The sequence below is a fragment of the Protopterus annectens genome, chromosome 4.part0 (genome assembly GCF_019279795.1).
Source record: "Protopterus annectens isolate FY-2018-M chromosome 4.part0, PAN1.0, whole genome shotgun sequence".
Lineage (NCBI taxonomy): Eukaryota > Metazoa > Chordata > Ceratodontiformes > Protopteridae > Protopterus > Protopterus annectens.
Window position 1 is genome coordinate 749,240,242 of NC_056733.1, and position 23,262 is coordinate 749,263,503.

Consider the following 23,262-nt stretch of genomic DNA (forward strand, 5'->3'; position numbering starts at 1 on the left):
AAGAAGTAATGGAATGGGACCCCCCCTAATATTACCCTGTACTTGATCTATTGCCATAAATGAAAAACTGTGGCCAGGTTGGTTGGTTATATGCCTAGCAAGTGCGTTGCTGTCGTTTTTGTTCTTGATCGCATAAAGATGTTCATACATGCGATCACGAAGTCTACGGTCGGTTTTACCGATGTAGAAAGACGGACAGCAATCGCAGAAGGCCACATAGATGATAGATTTACTTTCACAGTTTAATGGGGCTCTAATGGTGTATTTTTTGTTTCGTAAAGTAAACGTCTGTCCTGATCTAACTTTGTGACATCTATTACAGAAACCACATGGAAACATACCCACTTTCCTATTAAAAGGTGTTTTAGGGGAAGCCCTTTGTAATAACTCCTTTAAATTGTTATTTCTTTTAAACACAAATCTAGGGAATGAACCAAATTTGTCAATGAGTAAGGAATTACTCGAGATGAAGTCCCAATTCTTACGTATGATAGTCATAATTGCCTTCGAGTCTAGGCTGAAGGTCATAATGTAACTAAAAGATGGATCAAAAGTGGTAATGTGAGATGGTATTTCAACCAGTGTAAGGTTTGTATTAGCGATATCATTCAAATTGTTCAAAGGGGGAGTAAGGGCCATGACATCATTGTTCTTACTCAGGATGGCTTTAAAAAAAACATTTGTTCTCTTTGTATACACTTCAAAAATAAGTTCATGAATGAGGTAAGTAGGATAACCTCTATTAGAGAACATCTCAAAAAGGAAATCACATTCTTTTTGAAAGTCTTCCAAGGTACTGCACATCTTTGCCGCCCTCACTAATTGTCCCTTAATTATGGCTTTTTTCTGTTTAAAGGGATGATGACTCGTGAAATGTAAGAAAGAGTTGCAGTACGTTGGCTTTCTATAAATGTTTGAGATGTAAGAGTGGGTCTGGGCATCTTTAGTCAATTTAATGTCTAGATAGTCCATTTCTAGACTAGAAAATTTATACGTGAATTTTAAAAATTCAGTGGTGGAATTAATGAGAGTAATAAAGGCGTCAGCTTCAGGGAGGTCACCCCTGAATAGCAAGAATACATCAACCAGGTACCTCGTGTAAAATTGTACTGGTGCCATTAAAGTAGTGGACGCAAAGAGAAAATGCTTCTCCCAGTATCCCATAAAGAAGTTTGCCATGGAAGCCCCACAAGGGGACCCCATGGCTACTCCTTGTTTTTGGAGAAAGTATTTCTTGTTAAAGATGAAGTAATTAGACGACAGGACTATATCCAATAGTTCTGTCACCAATTCAATGTCTAATCTAGGGGCACCTAGTTCTTGAAGCAACAGTGCAGTCCATTCAAGTGCTTCCTGGTGAGGTATTGAAGTATATAAGTCCACCACATCAACAGTGAGAAAATTATCCTCACTGTTGAAGGGTAGGCTATTAATACGTTCTAAGAATGACCATGAATCTTTACATACACCAGGAAGGCACTGAACATATTTGGACAAAAGTTTATCCACGAGTTTAGCACTTGGGTATGTCATGGAGGACCTTCCGTCGATTAGAGCCCTCATAGGTGGATTTGCCAAGTCTTTATGGACCTTGGGAATGCCAAACATAACTGGAATCTTCGGTAATGTGATGTCTATATAGTTATAAGTATCCAAGTCTATCTTATTTTTGAGATATAAATCCCGAAAGTAACCTCTCATCCTGTTATGTGCAGTATGTATTTCATTAATGGAAGCTTCAGAGTAAGCTGGTGAGTCCACCATCTGGATTTAAAGGATCTTTTTCAAGCCCAAGGAGTTCACCCGCAAGAGCTTATTATCAAACATTATGATATCCAGATAAACCAACTTTTACTGGAAACTGAACTTCTTGATAGAGACTTAAAAGCTGACTTGGACTTCCCTAAATATAGAATTGACTATGACAGAACTTTAACTAGTATCGATGCCTTACTTAATAAATTGAAATCAAATAAAAGTAAAAAATTATTAAGGGACAGACAAGCATATAAAAATGGTTCTGCATATCCTAGACTTCAATTCTTGGAAAATAAGAACCCATTACTTGGGGAAAGGGCGGGTCAGCTTGATAACTTCACACAGGCATCGCATGATAATATACCCTCTGATGACCTTATTTATAATGACGAACAACCTGGCCCCAGACGAAGTAACAGAATAAGGGGTCTCAATGCCAACAACAACCCTATTCCTAGGACTAATGTTAGACAGAACCAGCATGGTAATAATACTTTTTTAGACCAGCGTCAACCTCGCCAACGGAACAACAGGAGACAGAACTGGAATTAACTGATACAAGCCTTTTGGATTTAACCTTGGAAGGAGCTTCAGAAACTAATGGGGACCCTCCAATACAAAACGGTCCCAAAATTGTCTGTAATCTAAATGGTGACTTCAAAATTTATAATTTTACTGATTTTTCTTTTCCTAACGATCTTATTGAACTCCTGGCTTATGGGAACACGTTTGTCCCGAGTAAAATCGGTGACATCACGAAAGAAATTATAAATCTTAAGTGCTTTGTGAGAAAATTAAATTTGAAATTGTTTTTCAACAATGAATGCACCCCGCCAGGCACTTCATTTCTTAAATTACCAAGTGTTTTTAACCCACCCCTCCACCCCTCTTTAGCCCTTTTTGAACATGTTTGTGAAGTAGATTTAAGACACATGTTCAATGATAACTTTTTGAGAAGGCCTACTCGGGTGTTTAACACCTCCAAAGAGCAACTCGAATTACTTACTAATCTTCGTCATGTACCAGTACGATTAATAAAACCAGATAAAGGGGGTGGGTTGGTTATATTTGAAAATGAAGTGTATAATGAGAAAATGTCTTCTGTTTTGGACTCACCAGCTTACTCTGAAGCTTCCATTAATGAAATACATACTGCACATAACAGGATGAGAGGTTACTTTCGGGATTTATATCTCGAAAATAAGATAGACTTGGATACTTATAACTATATAGACATCACATTACCGAAGATTCCAGTTATGTTTGGCATTCCCAAGGTCCATAAAGACTTGGCAAATCCACCTATGAGGGCTCTAATCGACGGAAGGTCCTCCATGACATACCCAAGTGCTAAACTCGTGGATAAACTTTTGTCCAAATATGTTCAGTGCCTTCCTGGTGTATGTAAAGATTCATGGTCATTCTTAGAACGTATTAATAGCCTACCCTTCAACAGTGAGGATAATTTTCTCACTGTTGATGTGGTGGACTTATATACTTCAATACCTCACCAGGAAGCACTTGAATGGACTGCACTGTTGCTTCAAGAACTAGGTGCCCCTAGATTAGAAATTGAATTGGTGACAGAACTATTGGATATAGTCCTGTCGTCTAATTACTTCATCTTTAACAAGAAATACTTTCTCCAAAAACAAGGAGTAGCCATGGGGTCCCCTTGCGGGGCTTCCGTGGCAAACTTCTTTATGGGATACTGGGAGAAGCATTTTCTCTTTGCGTCCACTACTTTAATGGCACCAGTACAATTTTACACGAGGTACCTGGATGATGTATTCTTGCTATTCAGGGGTGACCTCCCTGAAGCTGACGCCTTTATTACTCTCATTAATTCCACCACTGAATTTTTAAAATTCACGTATAAATTTTCTAGTCTAGAAATTGGCTATCTAGACATTAAATTGACTAAAGATGCCCAGACCCACTCTTACATCTCAAACATTTATAGAAAGCCAACGTACTGCAACTCTTTCTTACATTTCACGAGTCATCATCCCTTTAAACAGAAAAAAGCCATAATTAAGGGACAATTAGTGAGGGCGGCAAAGATGTGCAGTACCTTGGAAGACTTTCAAAAAGAATGTGATTTCCTTTTTGAGATGTTCTCTAATAGAGGTTATCCTACTTACCTCATTCATGAACTTATTTTTGAAGGTTATCCTACTATCCTACTTACCTCATTCATGAACTTATTTTTGACCGCAACTGAGCTACAAAATATAAGTATTTTTTGATTATTTTAACAGATTACTGTTTTTATAATTTAATATATATAAAGCACTTTGTCTATTCAGAATCTTCAGAAATCTTTTTCTGTTTAAAAACTGTCATAGCTTGTTGTCTTAGGCTATTGTATAAACTGAAACATTTACTCTGTGTAATTATCTCTTGGCTAGTGGGGGCTGGTTCTTTTGTGTTCTTGTAAAAAAAGTTGTTGTTCTGGTCTTTGGTGCAGGCTGGAGAAGTTGTTTGAAACTGAGCTACAAAATATAAGTATTTTTGATTATTTTAACAGATTACTGTTTTATAATTTAATATATATAAAGCACTTTGTCTATTCAGAATCTTCAGAAATCTTTTCTGTTTAAAAACTGTCATAGCTTGTTGTCTTAGGCTATTGTATAAACTGAAACATTTACTCTGTGTAATTATCTCTTGGCTAGTGGGGGCTGGTTCTTTTGTGTTCTTGTAAAAAAAAGTTGTTGTTCTGGTCTTTGGTGCAGGCTGGAGAAGTTGTTTGACCGCAACTGAGCTACAAAATATAAGTATTTTTTGATTATTTTAACAGATTACTGTTTTTATAATTTAATATATATAAAGCACTTTGTCTATTCAGAATCTTCAGAAATCTTTTTCTGTTTAAAAACTGTCATAGCTTGTCTATTGCTCTTATACTTGGTGGCTTTGCAGTTGCCCGCCCCTACTGTGACACACCTCCCAGTCTAGTGTCATTAGCTCATTCTTCTTAATACAGAGAACATTTGATAAGGCCTTCTGTTCCTCCTTTTTACCTTTTCAAAAAGTAAAACAAAACTTTTTTTTCTTCTTCGCCTGAACCTTCTTGTGTTCTGACTGTCCTTCTCAAACATATTGGAAATATACAGTATATTTCAGAGCATTTGTTATAACTGTATTTGCTATAACCGATTTAAGTATTTTTCTGGCTTTTTGAATATTTACTGCTTAGCGACTGCATCTTAGCCTGTTTATACAGCTCTGCATTCTATTTAAACTGTTTTTGTGTTGATTAACTGTTTTGCACTCTTAAAAAGTTATTTGTTGCTTAATTTTACCTGTAGGCTAACACACTCAAGTGTGCTAGCCACTTAAAAGCATTTATAGCATTTACTGTCTGTTTTTCCTTGTCTCTGTAAAAAAAAAAAAAAAAAAAAAAAATCTCTTGTTTTCCCACCTTACTGAACTAGAGTAGTCCAGTTTCAGAGTTGCTGATCCCTGGGCTTTGTTTTTAGTTCCTGTTACTGATCCATTGCCTTATTAGGAAGGAGGAAGTTTCTTTGCTTACCAGTGGGAGTGGGAAGCACTGAGCAGCCTTTTTGTCCGAATTGGTGAAGTTTCAGCCAGAAACTAGTAGTCCAATTCCTAGCTCCTTTCAGCCCCCTGCTATAAAACACGCTAAACACGTGTTTTCCAGCTTGTACCAACTCTGCACAGATCCTCGTGGTGGCCTGCAGAGTGATCCAAGCAGCAGAGAGCTAAAAGAGTGACTTTCTACCAGATATAAGTATTTTTTGTGGCTTTCCCACTGTTATTAAGCTAGCGACTGCATTTCGCCTGTTTTACTGCTACTTTAAGTGATTTCTGCATTTTACACTGTTTATTGCACTTTAAGTTACTAATTGTTGCAAATTGTTTCTGTAGGCTACACACTAAAGTTTTACAGCATTTATAGCATTTACTGTCTGTTTTTTTTCCTTATCTCTGTAATAAAACAAAAATCTCTTGTTTTCCCACTTTACTGAACTAGAGTAGTCCAGTTTCAGAGTTGCTGATCCCTGGGCTTTGTTTTAGTTCCTGTTACTGATCCATTGCCTTATTAGGAAGGAGGGAAGTTTCTTTGCTTACCAGTGGGAGTGGGAAGCACTGTTTGTCCGATTTGGTGAAGTTTCAGCCAGAAACTAGTAGTCCATTGGTCGTTTTGGGCCAATTCCTAGCTCCCTTCAGCCCCTGCTATAAAACACGCTAAACTGTACTGCTGATCTAACCAGCATATCCTATAACTGAAAAGTTCATCTCTACTTGATTCCCAAGTAGACTATTCTCTATCTGTAAAGCCTAGCACTTACTCCTACAGTACTTGCACCTTGATAAAGCACTCTTATTATAGATAGTACCCCACCAGCCCAAAACCCACTTCCCCGGAGTCCTTTGAAAGTTCTTTATCTACTACTTCTAGTATGTCGAGGATCAGTTGCTAGTGTCCTCTCCAGCTCAACTGGTGAACCTGGGAATATTGAGGCAATGTTACAATTGCCTCATGTACCTGAACAATCCTCTCCTTCTCCCACAAAACACAAATACATGCGAGATGCAACTATACGGCCAAACTGGAGGCTGAGCTCTCTCAACATAGGACTGGCAAGACCAGACAGGAGGAGAAGGCAACCACACACAATACATACCCAGTCACACATGGTACCATCACAACTTCAAATCATACACATACTCACACAAAGACATACTCGGAGGCTCTGGTCAAAATTTACCAAAACAGCAGAGGCCACCAAAGCAGACACCCAAACAAATACCACCTCACGACCCAACACATGCAACACATAGACCACACAGTCAGAGTGTCAAACAGTCACAGCCCTTAAGGCCAAACAAAATGCCAGACACACTTGTCATTGGTGATTCCATAGTCAGACACACTGACGTCCGCTCACCAGACTGAGTAAGGAGAAGGTCACAGTAAGCTGCCTGTCGGGCGCTAGAATCCGCCACATAACGCAAGCACTCAGGTCTCTCAACAGCAGGTACAAGTGCGACTCAGTCATTGTCCACGCTGGTGTCAGGGACCTGAGACGTACCTCCTTGGACTACATGAAAAGGGACGTCGAGGAGCTCTCTGATTATGTAGCCCAGGCAGGTATGACCCTGACCTTGAGCAGTATCCTACCTTCACCTAGAATGATGCCACAATACAGTGATAAGATGATCAGCTTTAATAATTGGCTTAAATTCTGGTGTCATTCAAAGGGGATCCAATGTCTGTCTGCCTGGGATGACATGCTGGACAAGCCACGCTGCTTGCACCTGTCACCCTGGGCTTCGGATATTGGCAAAGGCTCTTGCCACCCCATAGTGCCTTTTTAGGCAAGGCTCAAATTCTAAACCTACCACCCTAGAACACCAAAAGGAAAAAACTAAGGGTAATGCTGCTCAATGCCAGAAGTCTCAATCTCAAGATGCACGCACTCGAGGCCCTTCTCAATATGGAGAACATCGATGTCTGTGCTGTGACAGAAACCTGGTTCAAGGCTCCTGAGAGCACCCCAGCACTAACAGGTTTCACCTCATATCATACGTTCGGCCCCAAAATCCGGACAACACCAAGAAAGGAGGGTGTCCATATTCATAAAGGACACCCACACCTCAAGGTTGAGTAACAGCATACGATGCATCTGAGACCATCCAGGTGCAATTAACCATAGGCAAGACTGCTCTGCAATTTGTAGCATGTTACAGGCCACCCTCTCAAACTCAGGAACCTCACATGGCCTTCCTGAAAACATTGGAGGGATAAATGTATCTCCAAACACCATCATACTAGGTGACTTCAACTACCCTAATATAGACTGGGAACACTACTCAAGCCCGAACACTCTAACCCAAAGATTCCTGGAGTTCATAAACTCAAATGCCATGGAACAACTAGTCACCATCCCCACAAGAGGTGAAAACATACTTGATCTCATCATCACGAACATGGGATCAAAATGTTCAACACCGAAGTATACCCTCACTGGTGAGATCAGATCATAAACTAATCTCGCTGGAGGTCCTCATCCCCCCACCTGAAACAAAAAGACCACAGTGAAAAACTTCTCAAAGCCGATTTCACACTTCTAAAAACTAGTGTGGTCTCCTTTAAGGCCCCTGAGCCAGTGGTAAACATTACTCAAACCGCTGAATCACTTACAAATGCCTTCTACCAGCACCTACAGGACTGCATGGATCAGGCATTCCCAAACAAAACTAAGACTCTCTGTACCAAAGGCAAGCGTCCAGTCTGGTGGACCCCAGCCATAAACAAGCTCTACAACAAAAGGAGGAAGCTACTACAAGATAGAGCAAAATCCTTGAAAGGTAAGACACCTTTGATCATTATAAGTAAAAAACTAAGAGCTCTCATAAAATCATCCAAGGCAAATTTTGAGAGAAAAATCGCCAAGGACTCTAAAGACAATCATAAGGCCTTCTTTAGCTATGTTAGAAACCTAGGAGGAAACTCCCAGATATGCTCAGAATTAGTTCAAAATGATGTGAAAATTACTGAACCTACACATTGCTAACATACTGGCTGACAGGTTCAGTGCAAACTTCTCCCCCCCCCTCCCCCCCAAAAGGAGAGATATCTATTCCAGAGGATTGTAGCCCCCCAAACATCTCCAACGCCCAGGTGAGAACTGCCTCACTAAGGCAAAAACACAGCATCCATGGGACGGATGGTGTCCCCGGCTGTGTGCTTCATGAACACAATGAGGAATTAACCCCACAGTTAGGACAGCTGTTTAATCTTAGCCTCACCTCAGGATACGTGCCCAAGGAGTGGCGACGCGACTGTGGTCCCACTTCATAAGGGCGGTGCCTCCACAGACCCTGGAAATTACCGCCCCATTAGCTTGACAAGCCTTATCTGCAAAGCCATGGAGAGGATCATAATGGAACTCATAAATAAAGACATAGGGAACTTGCAGACTTTGGATCCAACCCAGTTTGGCTTTGTCAAAGGCAGATCCTGCCTCTTAAACTTGGTTGACTTTTTCGAGACAGTCACCAAGGCCATTGATGAGGAAAGGCAGTCCATACAGCCTACCTCGACCTGGCAAAGGCCTTCGACACAATACCCCACTCAGGTATCATCAAAAACTCATCAGCTTGAATGTAAACCCATACATCACAAGATGGGTTGCAAACTGGCTAGCGACAGAACCCACAGGGTCAGAGTTGCTGGAGCCATGTCAGACTCAAAGCCTGTCACAAGTGGTGTCCCACAGGGCTCAGTCCTGGGTCCACTCTTGTTCGGCATCTACTTTTCTGAAGTACAAGCAAACACAGGAGGGTTATGGCTGACAAAGTTTGCAGATGACTGCAAACTGGGCCATAGTCGAAAACACATCTGACACAGATATCCTCCAGAAGGGCCTCACAGAAACGGATAACTGGTGCCAGAGCCATGGCCTGAAGTTAAACGCCAAAAATGCATAGTCATACCCTTCGGGAAAAACAAGGTTACCCCTAGCTACCATATAGGTGACAATCCACTGAGCACAGAAAGTCATCAGGGATCTGGGGACCCAAGTTGACAGTAGTCTTTCGTTTGACACTCATGTTGCTAAAGTAGTTAGGAAAACCTTCTATATCGCCCACCTGATCATGAAGGGATTCACATCTAGATCAAGGGAGGCCATCATCGTCCTGTACTCATCACTCATTAGACCTATGATTGAGTACAATGCCCCGTTCGGAATGTATCTGACCAGACACCTGATGCAGCTTGAAAGGCCCCAAAAGTTCCTCACCAAAAGGATAAAGGGTCTCAAAATATGTCTTATGCTGCCCGACTGAAAGAACTCCAGCTTTATTCAGTCTCATACCGCTTGCTCAGAGGTGACCTGTGCCTGACATATAAGGCCATGTCAAACCCAGATTTGATGAATATGCTTCACCCCAAAAATCTAGATCCCTCAGAACCACAAGGGCGGGAGACTTAAACCTTGACACGGTTATAAATAGAACGTGCTGGAGGGACAGATTCATCACCCAGAGACTCCCTATGCTGTGGAACAAAATCCCGGTACATGTGAGGCAGAGCACCTCGCTGGCCTTGTTCAAGAGGAATCTTGACCAATGGATGGGAGATCGTAGATATACCCCAGGGATTACTTCAGTGTCACTGCTTGACAGAGGCACAGAAAAATGATAGGCATAGTTTTTATTCAAACTAAAGGGGTGGCGAAAGCCACATAACTATGGGCTAGGCTTATAAATGCCCTTGGGCAGATAGCCTAGTATGAACCTATGAACCTATGAACCTAAGTGTATACAAAGAGAACAAATGGTTTTTTTAAAGCCATCCTGAGTAAGAACAATGATGTCATGGCCCTTACTCCCCCTTTGAACAATTTGAATTATATCACTAATACAAACCTTACACTGGTTGAAATACCATCTCAGATTACCACTTTTGATCCATCTTTTAGTTATATTATGAACTTTAGCTTAGACTCAAAAGCAATTATGACTATCATACGTAAGAATTGGGACTTTATCTCGAGTAATTCCTTACTCATTGACAAATTTGGTTCATTCCCTAGATTTGTCTTCAAAAGAAATAATAACTTAAAGGAGTTATTACAAAAGGCTTCCCCTAAAACACCTTTCAATAGGAAAGTGGGTATGTTTCCATGTGGTTTCTGTAATAGATGTCATAAAGTCAGATCAGGACAGACGTTTACTTTACAAAACAAAAAATACACCATTAGAGCCCCATTAAACTGTGAAAGTAAATCTATCGTCTATGTGGCCTTCTGCGATTGCTGTCCGTCTTTCTACATCGGTAAAACCGACCGTAGACTTCGTGATCGCATGTATGAACATCTTTATGCGATCAAGAACAAAAACGACAGCAACGCACTTGCTAGGCATATAACCAACCAACCAACCTGGCCACAGTTTTTCATTTATGGCAATAGATCAAGTACAGGGTAATATTAGGGGGGGTCCCATTCCATTACTTCTTGAACTTTGTGAACTTGAGTGGCAACTCAGAACTGATGCATTTAATCACCCAGCATTAAACGAGAATTGTAATATCTCCTCAGTATTAAAACTGAGAAGCTATTCAAGATAATTATAATTAATCTTATCATGCTTCCATCTTAGGTGCCCACTTTTCACCTTTTGATCCATATAGTAAACCTCTAATACGAGTTTTTCAACTTGTGCATGATTTCAACTTGTTCATGATTTCTGCATATGTGCATTTTAGATTTTTATATAATCTCTAGTTGTACTGTATTACACCCTACCAGAATACTACATTTTATTAGAATACTATGTATTATTATTTCCCTAAGAATAGGTGATTTTTTCACACTATATATATATATATATATATATATATACATATATATATTTTATACAGCATGTATTCTAGGGTATATATGATTTTAAATATACACTTATAGGACATTAAAATGATGTTTGTAATTATTTTATTGACGTTTTTGATACAAAAGTCTTGATTTTTTATGTATTTTTTATGTATTTATATTAGTACTATTGGTTATATTAGTACTACTGGTTATGACATCACTTCCTTTTTACTGATTTAAAAACTGACTTAGAGTAAATAGTAGTTGTTTTCACTCTGAAGAAGCTGTGTCAGTGTACATGGCGAAAACGCTGTATTAATAAATTTTGCGTTTAGATATTTGTTTTGCCTTTTCTTGGTCAGAACTCTAATAACATCATTATTATTTGCTGGAGCAAGGAGTCCGAGCCTATTTGGTCGTTTTTTACTCCTCAAGAAGAGATGTTTCAAAAAATAATAGAATTAGAGGACAGAGCACATAGGGAAAACTTGAGATTTTCAGCTATACCAGAGAAGCTGGAAGGAAAAGACCATTAATTTTATGAAAGCACAAATAAGCAACTGGACTAGTATTTCACAGCAGGGATTGTTAGCTGAAAGGGCACATTGTGTGTATGCTCCAAAAGTGGCAATAAGAAAGCAACCTAGACCTTAATAGTAAACATACAACCCTACCAGCAGAAGGAGTTGATTCTGACAAAACTGAAGCAGAAGGACAAAGTACTACTAAAAGTAGGAGACAGCAGAGCATTTGTGGAGAATGATTATTAATTGTACACCAGACAGAAGAGGAGCAAATTTATTCCACTATTCAGGGAATGTCGAGATGCAGGTGTGAGATTCAAACTGCTGTACCCAGCTGTCCTCAAGGTATTCTTCCCTGGAGGAACAAAATCATTTTTTGATGAAGTACATGCTTAGGAGGAAATACAAAAGTTTGTCCAACAAAAAGTAAGCTATGAACTAGAAGCAGATTCTGCTTCTTGTTCTTCTGTTAATTAACATCACACAGGGACTATACCTGTGAAACCTTTTCAAAATTTTCAACTGAAAATATTGAAGAAAAAGAAGGGACCATGAGAATTGACTAGAATCAAGAGTGCATTGGAAATGAAGCAGAGACAGGATTTCAGAGATTAACAGTAATAAAACCAATAACTTAATATGGGATTACAATGCAATAATTACATTTGTGAAATATGACAGAACAAGAAAATCTGGAAATATTGGACTTTTTCAGAATTTGTTGGACTTGTGTGGGACTCTAAAGCATATGCCCTACTTCATGTCAATAATGTTCGGAAAAGTGCTTTGGGAAGAGGAAGAGGAGGGAGAAAGTTAATTCTAAGTAAATATTTTTTTCTTAAATAGTGCTAATTTTGTGGCGTGTGGTTTCTTTATATGCTATAAAGTCTTTTCCAGTTATTTTTAAGTGTAATGTAAATTATAAACAGATGCTTCTGTTCTTTTTTCCTTTATTTCTCCCTTCTTCTCTCTTTCAACTTCTTCAGTTTTAAGAAATGTAGGCACTGCAATGTAAAAAAATCCTGGTTAAAAAGCATGATAAAACAAAATGAATCTGCTTTTTCTCATTCTTGCATAGGGGAATGACTGGACTAAATACATTAGACTGATTTAGTAACAAGTTTTAAGACAGAGCAAGTAAATGAAAAAGAGCATTGAATATTATGATGCTTTTCTCCTCATCTTTTCTCTGAAAGCATTCAGGGACTTTCCAAAGTAGTTAATGCTCTCTGAAAGAATTCAGAGGTCTTCCCAGCTGGGAGAGCTATACAGATAAGACAACACCAATCAACACTTAAAAGTTCACCCCCCAAACAGTGTATGCATATAACACAAAAGCTAGAACTAGGATTTTAACAAAAAAGGTGTTATACATAAAATGTGGGAATAATAACTTTTTAATACAATGATGCTTTCTGTAATGTCTTTAAATGTAAATGGCCTCACAGATAAAAACAAAAAAAAAAGAATAGTGAAATACATTAAAAAATGTAGACTGCAAATAGCTGTGTTACAAGAGACACACTTAGAACAAAATGAACATGTGAATTTGATAAGGAAAGGTTTTCAGGGCATCTATTCAACAGAATACCTGGGACAAAGGAAAAGATGAGTACTTATATTAATAGTAAGGGGAGATCCAATAGTGATAGAAGAAGATAAAAAGATAATAGTGGCAGATTTGGAGTGCTCCACCTAAAATTGCTACTTCATCCAGGTAACACAACTTCACCAAACCCATGTCCTGACAAGTCACCTGAAGAAACTGCCAATACCTTCAACACCTACTTTATCGAATCCATTTCCAAACTATTCAACCCCAATTTCTCAAACAACATCACTTCAAACCTCCCTATACACCCCTCAACCACTATCTCAGGAAACTCCTTCTCTCTCAAACCTGTCTCCACTGACTATATCAGAACTCTACTCTCAAAGCTCAAACCATACTCTGTATCAGCAGACAATATTCCTTCTTACTTTCTCCAGATTGCTGCACACTCCCTTGCTATGCCTGTATCTACACTAATCAATTGCTCCATCTCTGAGTCTAAAGTTCCTTCTATCTGGAAACAGTTTTACTATTCATAAAGCAGGTAACTCCACAGAAATATCTAATTTCAGACCTTTCGCTATCCTCTCCCCTCTCTCCAAAATCCATGAGAAATGTCTACACAAACAAGCCATGTGTTATCTCTTACAAGAAAAAAATTCTCACTCCAACACAGCATTGTTTCCGTTCCAAGCATAGTACAACCACAGCTCTACTGTCATTTCTCAACACCTTAGCCCTAGCTAAAGAAGATCACAAACTCATATCCTGTCTATTCCTTGACCTTTCTAAGGCTTCTGACACTGTCTCATACACTCTGCGACTTAGTAAACTTGTAGACCTAAACGTCTCCCCTGATACAGTTGCATGGTTCTCTAGCTATCTTTCTGATAGGCTGCAGTCAGTACAATGGGACTCAGCACTATCTAGCCCTCTCTCTCTCTCACTAAGAACTGGCGTTCCCCAAGGTTAAATTCTTGGACCTCTACTCTTTAATACCTTCGCCAACTCACTCCACTCCTCTTGTCCTCAATCTAACATTGTCCAATACACATGTGATGATAGGTGAAGGCTGCCAGCCTAGCCAGATAGAATTTTGTAGATAATTCTGTCATTTGTAAATATTAATGTAAGCCACAGGCTTGTTCTCTTAAATGTGAAAAGACTGCATTGGATATTGAACTGCAAAAATGTAACAACAGTGCACTCTGCTGAAAAACAACTAAGTCAGGCATTTCATGACTGTCTTTGATGTTAAAATTTGGAGCTGATATGTCTAGAGGGAGGCATCCTGCCTATTGTTTTAAGACCAAAGTTAATGGCTAGAATTTGCATGTATAAATGTCCTTTATTGCTCTGATTTCTAAATGTAGTTTCAGTTAGCCTGGGAACATCAGAGAAGTGTGAAGAATGATGTCATGTGAAGCAGCTCTGTGTTATCAATTTAAAGAGACAGAATCAGAGAGCTCAGAGCATTTTGTCTTGAGAACATCCAACATCACCAGCACTGCTTTGCTCTCTATACAAGTTATTTAGAACTATGTTTTCTCTTAGATATAGCTAGGAAATAGGAAGATTAGACTAGTTTGTTTTTCTGTGATGTCAGAACTTTTGCTACTGTATTATTTTAAGTATTTCTCTGTGATCTCTGAACTCTTAACTAGCACTGTGTAGTAAGAAGTATTATCTTGTGTTTTTATTATTTATTATTAAATATTTTTAAACATTTTAACTGTGGCTGTTTCGTGTAGAGATAATTTAAACTCTAGAGTACATTGCATGTATATAGTGATACTGTACCAAGCCACTCTAGTAAGCCTTGACTGTTCAGTCATACTTACCAACTGGATAATGATATTGCACAGTAATAATTGGACACCCTTTTAAGGGCCTTTGAGTAGCTGATAAATATTAGTGGGTGGTGGCAGCTGGTACTACCTTTTAGACTGGGCAGAAAAGGGGTACAGCTGGAGAACCTGTACCAGCCTTCCCCATGAGTGTCTGTGTGGTTGTATATAACTCTTATCTCAAAGTGTGTGTGTGTGTGTGTGTGTGTGTGTGTGTGTGTGTGTGTGTGTGTGTGTGTGTGTGTCAGCTACTTGGGCAAGGGCACGAAGCACTGGTTGGACAGAGAGGGTACTGGATGTTTTAGCTTGCCCACTAGGCTGAGATCTGGACCCTATAACTGTGCCAGTGGGGTATCTTATTGGGGACCTGGGGAGAAACCAGTCCCAGTCTGACTGTGATCTCTGTGTGCTCTTAAGGGAAATTGTACTTTACTGTGTGTGTGTTTATTATCCTTTCCCTATATGGACACCCCTCACTGGTGTTAGTGGTGAGGATTGAGACTCCTTGACTGCTGCGCTGGTGCACGGGCGTCACAACACAGATGACTCCACAGTCATAACTATTGCTAATTCTCCCAGAGAACTCCTAACAAATACCCAGAAATCTTTCAACTCAGTAGAGAGATGGCTCACTAATAATCAGCTCATCCTCAACCCCAAGAAAACAAAATCACTACTCTTTCTACCAAAATCTGCAAACCACATTAAACTTTCTTTCTCCATAAGGTCCCTAAACAATACTCCTACAGAAGTCAAAACTAGCACACAACTCCTTGGCATTACCATTGACAACCAACTAAAATTTGATTTTCACATTAACAATTCTATAAAAAAACACCAAAAGTGAAGACTACTGCACAGGAACAAGAAATTCCTAACTACTGAAGCTAGGATTTCTCTTACCCATCCCTACCTTCTATCATGCTTAATCTATTGTTCCCAAATACTCACAAATTGGAATTCCATCCTACTTACCAAATTAAAATCAACCTTACCACAAAATAGCTAGATTTGCAGCTTAACAAACATATAAATCTCACCACTGTCTCTCCCTAAAATACCTGAACTGGCTCAAACTACCTCACCTGTTCCTATAATCTCAACTCCAGATCATACACTCCCATCTTATATAAGCCTGATTTCTGCCCAAGTCTATCTTCTCTCATCTCTCACTACTCCCCTACCAGACTTCTCCGAAGCTCAACCCAAGACCTACTAAAAATCCATAATCTCAAATCCAACACAAGATGCAACTTATATAGCTACCATCCCTCTACTGCATGAAACAAACTCCCACTAGAAATAAGGTCCCTGACTCACCCCAAACAATTTAAGCTAACAACCAAAGACCACTTTAAAAAACACTGGTCCTGCCATTGTATTCACCCTCCCTGATTATTACCTACCTTTTATAGTACAGTCAAAATAACTTACTAAAACTTACCATTAACTACTTCATCCTATGCTTCCTGTGCAACCCCCAAAGCTTCTTCTATACTCTTCTCCCTGAAATTCTTATGTAAGCTTTTAAGTTTCTGCTACTCTGCATACAAAACCTTATATTTACTCAAATCTCTTTTTAAAGCCAAAGCTTACAACTTATTCTTTTTTAACATTCTCCTTTTTGTTTATAGTACTGTTTTATCGGTCAACAATATACATGTATGTAGCTTACGTATTTTAACTACCAAAATTCTCTATTGCTATTTTTATTGAACTGTATCTCTATTGCTATTTTTATTGCATTGTATGGCTTTGGAGCTTTTCTCCCCGGGCCTCCACTGAAAAAGGGCAATAGCTCAGCCGGACACTCCCGGTCAACACACGCACAATAAATAAATAAATAAATAAATAATTTTATCATGTCTCCATAAATATGTATATTCCTGAACTAATTCATGTGTGGGTACATAATTTACCACCACTGCCTTTGTTTTAGCTTCATTAATTTTGTATCCAGAAAAGATTTGAAATGGTCTCAAAATGTTCCTCAACACTGTAATGTCTCGTTCTGGTTTTGTCAGGTATAAAATAATATCATCTGCAAATAAAGCCAGATTTTTTGACTACCATACCAACTATATCCTTGAATTAGTCCCTTATTGTCTTTGCCAGTGGTTCTAAATATAATGCATATAATAAGGGGAAATGAAGACACCCCTGCGTGGTTTCTCTGCTCAAGCAGAAATTATCAGAGAGGACCCCACCCACTTTAATTTTTGCCTCCAATCCCTCATATATCCTCCTAATCAACTTTTATTTATTTATGTAGCATTTGTTTACTGGGAAAGTCCAACTTGGAATAAGGCCAATTTTCAGCGGAGGCCCAGGGAGAAATGTTCCAGACACATGTCTTTGAAACGTGGGAGGAAACCGGAGCACCCACAGGAAACCCATATGAATGCAGGGAGGGCATGCAGACTCCACACAGAAGGCACTCCAGCTGAGTATCGAACCGAAGAACCTCTTGCTGTGAGGTGACAATACTTTTTTCAGGAACTGCAAATCCTTCCATTGCCCGGCTCATAAATTCCCAGCTTACTCTGTCAAATGCTTTCTCTGGAACAAGACCCACCAACTACAATAGTATTTTCTTACATTCTGGGTCCCTCTGGATAATCAATGTTCTGTTAATGTTGTAAAATATTTGCCTCCCCTCCACAAAACCACATTGATCCATATCTATCAGTTTTGGCATTACTTTTGCCATTCTTTTAGCCATTACAGATATAAACACTTTATAATCATGGTTTAGTTTTGCAATGGGCCTATATAAAGCTGGCTCTGATGTTCCCCATCAGGGATTGATATCAAAGTATAGGCAAAGAGAAAGAAAAAGGGGGGTCCTAAATGAAAGAACAGCATTGGTAGAGTTTTTAATGGAATCTAGAACAGATGCTGCTATCAAAAAAGGAAGAATTACTAGAGCATATAACATATTGCATGATAACTATAAGAATCAATCAGAGGAGGTTAGAAAGGATTGGGAAAAGAGACAGAATAAACAATTCACAAAGAAATAATGGCAGGATATATGTATGTCTCCCAAACATGCAACAAAATCTAGAAAATTTAGGATTTTTGCCTGGAAATGTTTGCATAGATATTTCTATACCCCAAGTAGACTCCAGAGAAATTTTCCTCAGACAGACAGCAAATGCTGGAGGTATGACAGGGAAGAAAGAGGTAATTGGGAACATATTTTCTGGGTGTGTGGTGAATTGGCAGTCTTTAATGATTCTCTGTGGGATGCACTGTCGGAGATGCTGGGTGGGCAGATTGGTCTGATAAAGGAGATGATTCTTCTGAGCTATGATACAGAATCAGAACTGCATAGGCATGGTAAGTCCTTGCTCACTGCCAAAAAAGCAATTATTAGAAAATGGAAATCAAAATCTAAACCAACTATATTAAAAGTAGTAAATATAGTAACATAGATAAAACAACTGGAATTGAGATCTTTAGAGAAGGGTAGGAGCAAACTACATAGGAAAAATGGAAACTGTGGGAACAATACATAAAAGAGAGGAATGAGGTTTAAAAGGCAGCAAGACTTAAATGAGATATGTAATGTTTGACTGAAAAAAGACTGGGTAGATAATAAGTGATGTATAATGTTTGCAACTGGGAGTGTGTCATTATGGTTTGTGATGTAAAATGATTGCAACTAGGATTGTGTTGGTGTGGTTTGTTTTCATTTGTGTAAATATATGATTGTCAGTGTAGTAAGTGATGGTATAATACAGATGTTTCTTGTTTAAAAAAAAGCATGAATTGAATAATTTATGTAATGTTGCTTAGGTTATATGATATATAGCAAAATATGTGAAGTAAAATGTTTATGTTCATTATAGTGTGATTAATTTTATATGAATGTAAATTTGCCTATGCCACAAGTGATAATTCAGTAAAGATGTTTGGAAAAAAAAGAATTTAGAATAAGTAGAAGGATGCAAAAAAATATATGTGATGTATAATGTTTATACATATGAACTTAGTACTATGGTTTGATTACTTTTATATAAATTTAAATTTGCCTATTCCACAAATGGTAACTCAATAAAGATGCTAAAAAAAGATGTGCAACTTATACTGCAAATGTCAAAGACAGTTTTCATCAACAACATGTAAGGTTTCATGTGATGTCTTGAATGCTGGTGAGGGCACAGTCAACCCTCATAGTTGGCTGTATGATGGTTATTCATGACAGCTACTGCCTCTGCAATATACCGGGGTAATTTCCTAGTACAGGGAAGCACATAGGCAGAGTCTGATTAGGAAGGCTTAATGGCTGGAAAGCAGAGGTGGCAAAAAGCACGGGTCTATATTAGCTACTCGAACTATCAAAATGGCGAATTGGACAATGTCGACACATATTCGCCGATCTCACAGTTAACTGAAACGTAAAAATACTGAAACTGAAATAATCAAAAAATTATAGTTGGCCAACACTGCCTCCCCAGTTTTGTAGTGACTATACACAAAGAATACCGTGATATGTACATATACACCCGTAACTCATTCTATAACTAAAATTACTACTCTAATTCATGAAACACACTTACAATGTCAAGAAAAACTGGCAAACTAAATTAAAATAAATAGTAACCACAAATGTTCTCCGTTGACAGGATCCAATGAAGGTAGTCCCACGAAGTTCGAAGGTGTATGCTGGCAAAAATACTATCGCTCAAAAGACTCTTCACCCATAGACCAGATAGTCTGATGGTACAAATGTATTTATTAAAAGAACAGAGGAAACCCAACTCAATACACATACACAAAGACTGTTTTGGATAAAAGAAATCTTTTATCCAAAACAGTCTTTGTGTATTTGTATTGAGTTGGGTTTCGTCTGTTCGTTTAATAAATACATTTGTACCATCAGACTATCAGACTATCTGGTCTATGGACTGAAGAGTATTTTGAGCGATACTATTTTTGCCAGCATACACCTTCGAACTTCGTGGGACTACCTTCATTGGATCCTGTCAATGGAGAACATTTGTGGTTACTATTTTTTTTATTTTCCATTTCTTCCATTTATGTTTATTACTAAATTAAAATAAACACACCCTAGTAAACGATGCATAGAATACACACTCTCATAGAATTACATTTTCAACAGCATAGCAACCACTCTAAGAAAATCTTGCTGATTGTATTTGCATTTGTTATCTAACACCATTTGCAATCAATGTTGTCTCGCTACCATTTTACTTTTCTTTGGAGAAGGCAGACATCCAGAGAGTAACTGTAGTGTAGCTTCATTGACTGTTTTTTTCCATAACTAACATAGACAAAATGGATGGAATATCACATACACATCTACCTAACAGACAGCGAATCCTTCTGTACCAGCATTCAACATGATTTTGAGTTTGTGGCAATGACAATATATTTAAAGCAGATACATTCCAGAAACTAACTAGGAAAAGAGGAGGAAATCAAGTACATGAGGATAACCAGGTCTGTTGTTTACATGCTCATCCTAATACATAAACATCAGCAAAGTAGGATATCAACTTTTTTCCAGCAGCAGTAATTCTGTAAATGCAACGACCACCTCTTCCTCATTTAGAAAAGATAAAACTATTAACTTCTTAACCGACAGCTGAAAAGAGACAGATTTTCCATATAATGTAGCCAAACCTAAAGACTGAAGTTTTCGCCAAACAGCTTGTGCAAAATTAAATAAACAACCTTTACATGTAACTGCAGAAAAATTGCTGCTCACGCTCTTTATAGCTGCCATTTCAAAGTCACACAATATAAATTTAACAGACACATGCAGATCTGCAGAAGACAGCAGATCAAATAAACATTTCCATAGAAAGTTGTACAATTTAAAGAATTTCTTAGTCATAAGGCAGAAAACTAATGTTAGACACTTTGTATTGACTCCTACTGACACCAACCCATGTATGCTATAAAGTTGCCGGTAAAAACATCCCTTAGTCAGAAATACACCACCCATAAACCATATCTGAAATTTACACAAATCCTGGAGATTTTCTACTGTAGAAAACACGAGAACATGTATATTTTTATTATGGATATCTACCATTCGTTTTTGTACAAAAGCACTGTTCTTTAAAGCATAACTGCTAGCACTAATACTACTCAATGGGGTGGAAACAGAAGAATAGTTTAACAACTTTTTATGTCTGACCCTATTTACTTGCTACAGCATAGAGCGCCTAGTAGGTAAGCATACTGTGCTTTCCATTGAAGGACTTGCTATAATATCATCTACCACTAACGCAGAAGTATCCTTGGAAATACTTGCAGTCTCTTTCAAATTGTGACATGCAATGTATCTCTCCACTTCAGCATCCTCAGATTGATGATGGTGAGGTGCAGACTTTATTAGCAATTCACCATTCACTTGTTTAATAGTGACTGCCCTACCTTTACATTTCTCATTTAACTTTAACCTACAACACCAATATCATTTGTCTTTCACGCTTTTCTCCAAATTAAAAAGATATCCGTCTTTATGCAACAGTAATATTCACTAATGATACCTGGGGAAAATGATGGTGTATTAGCCAATGCACTCTGTGACAGTATGTGTAATGCACATGGAATCAGTTGAAGACATGCCTTTTATACTCTAATTATGTTCCTTTTAAGTACAAAAGAAATTCATTACTAATATTTATGATGTTTAACAAAATAAATAAAACTACGCTTCGTGAACTACATTAACTTACATTTATATTCAGCATTTGTGAACTGCATTTCAAGCATTTTAAAACTGTATAATTATTTATTTATTTATTTTATTTATTTATTTACATTTGTTGACCGGGCTAGTCTAGCTGGATGATATCCTTTTTTTAGAGGCCAAGGAGGAAAAAGCAAAAACATAGTAAAATAATACAATTTAAAATATTATAAAAAAAAAAGTTTTAGTTTACAAAATACAAAATAAAAAAAAAAAAAATTGAATATGTAGCATTTTCATAGAAGTAAAAAATTAAAAAAGTCTTATAATTTTAGTAGGGGTTTCATGGGTAGTCAATTAAACAAACAATTTAAAAACAGGAAACATGTTGGAAACATGTTCATAAGATATGGGAGGATAAATTAGCATAAGAGGAAAGGGAAGCCAGGAGGAAGAAGGAAAGAGGAGAAGAGATTCAGATTGAAGTTGAGCAGGGAAGCCCATGAGCAGAGCAGGTGGTTACACAGATGTTTAAAGATTACAGGTAAGATGTTTTTTAGGTGAGGTGAGATTGAGAGTTTGGAGAGATTTAACCACAACATGTTTGAGAGGGGAAGGGTTGGGAGAGTTATTAGAAGGCTGCTGGGCAATAAGAAGTTTATTAGCTGAGCTGTGAGTGTAGAAAGATTTTTAGAGATGGAGATCAGTTTATCAAGGAGGATTAGAGATTTTAGGGATGTTATTTGATGTGATTTGTTACAAGTTGATTGTATTGTATTGTTGTTGTTTTTTTAGTTCTAGTTCAGTTGAGTTGTTTAAGAGGTTAAGGCAGTGAAGGTTTTTCCAGTAGGAAAGTCTGTATGGTTATTGTAGCTAGTTAGCAGTTTATGTTTTTGTTTTGGTGAGATTATGCTTAAGGTTAGAAGCAGATATACAGAGAAGCATAGAGGAAGGTGGAAGTAAGGTGAGTCTATACTATGGATGTGGTTCTAGGTATTCTATTTATAGCTAGGGTGTAAGGAAGGGTTTTATTAATATTATAAACATAATTTTTTAATATTATTTTTTATAATATTATTAACATGGTCATGTCAGAGTAGGAGTAGTAATACAGGGGTGGAAACCAGGGAGTTGGGTGATAGGGATGGAGGTTCAGGTTATAGTGGGAGTAAGGAGGGAGAATAGAGTTTTCTAGAGTTTTATAGTAGTTTAGAAGGTTAGTAGCTTGTGGTGTAAGTGGTAAATACATTTAAATACATTTTGTAAGGAGGAAGAGACTTTAAGAAATAGATAGGAGAGAAGGATAAGGAGAGACAGAGAAGATTAGAGTAGTGGCAGAAAAGGTAGATGGATGGAATTGTAAACAAGTGGATGAGAAGAGAAGATGGATTGGAGATACAAGAACAAGGATGCTTTTGTGGAGGTGGAGGTATGTTAACGGGAGGCATGTGGCTGTTGTCTTGTTTTTTGGATAGAGATACTGTTTGTTGGATTGCTTGTGGGTCAAGAGATTTTTCCCAATAAATTGATAGTGAAGAGTTTATTGGTTATCAAAAGA